Raw genomic sequence first — 1,241 nt, forward strand, 5'->3', positions numbered from 1 at the left:
GCCTGATGGTGAGTGGTCTCACTAACTTTTCATGTTTTCGTATTTAAGGACGAATTGATTTTAGTTTTTTAAATGTCTTCATCCACTTTTCTAACTCCCCAGATTACTTAACTATATCCTCAGCATTCTGAGGACTTCTTAGGAAGGTTATCTTTCCATTTCTTGAGATACTTTTGGATAGTTGGTTGGTGGGGAGAGAGGGGTGAGGAGAACACCCCCACCCCAAATTATTTTCTGAGACTTGCTTTAAAAGGTCTGTTTCTATTTGTCTCGTCAATAATTCTAAAACTCAACCTTTTGGAGTATTTTTAAAAATCAGTGCCTCTATGTTTATAGTAATACCCTAGCTGCGTTTCTTTGATTTTCTCACTAATATTGGTATACTATATATATATATATATATATGTATATATATATACATATATATATATACATATATATATGTCGGTCCTTTTATGTAACGATTTTAAAGCATAACATTTTCAAATGTTTGGGGAAGTAGAATAAAGCGAGAATTAGAAGAATTTACAGGCAGACAATGTTGGTCTTAGAAATGAGTTCATGATACTGCTGCGCTCTCAGTGGGTAGTGATGAAGTTCTGAGGGTAGCTCTCCCCATCTTCCTGTGGTGCTGATGTCCTTTAAAAAACAATTTGCTTTTCTTAAAGACAAATAGAAATCTGAAACATTCATTGGTTTCCATGGTAAAGTAATGTTTCTCTGATATCATTTTAGGAAAGGTAACTAGAAAGGGAGGAAAGAGCCCTGGAGGGTTTGCTCAGTGGTTGGAGCGTCGACCTGCAGTCCAGAGAGACCCGGGTTCGGTTCCCGCTAAGGGCATGTACCTCGGTTGCAGTTTGTCCCTGGCCCTGGTTGGGTCAGGGCCATGTGGGAGGCAGCCACTCGATGTGTCCCTTTCACGTCAATGTTTCTCTCTTCCTCTCCCTCCCTCCCACTCTATCTAAACGAAAAATGGAAAAATGTCCTCAGGTGAGGATAAAAGAAAAAGAAGAAAGATAGAAATCTTTTTTTCTAATATTTTTTTAATTTTATTTTCTTTATTGAGAGAGAGATAGAAACATCAATGTGAGAGAACACCGACTGGCTGTCTCCTGCGTGCCCCCCCATCGGGGATGGGCCCACAACCTGGGCATGTGCCCTGACCGGGAATCGAACTGGTGACATCATGGTGCATGTTGACACTCAGCCACTGAGTCACACCTGTGGAGTTAGACATCTTT

The sequence above is a fragment of the Molossus molossus genome, unplaced genomic scaffold (assembly GCF_014108415.1).
Source record: "Molossus molossus isolate mMolMol1 unplaced genomic scaffold, mMolMol1.p scaffold_m16_p_5, whole genome shotgun sequence".
NCBI classification, from domain to species: Eukaryota; Metazoa; Chordata; class Mammalia; order Chiroptera; family Molossidae; genus Molossus; species Molossus molossus.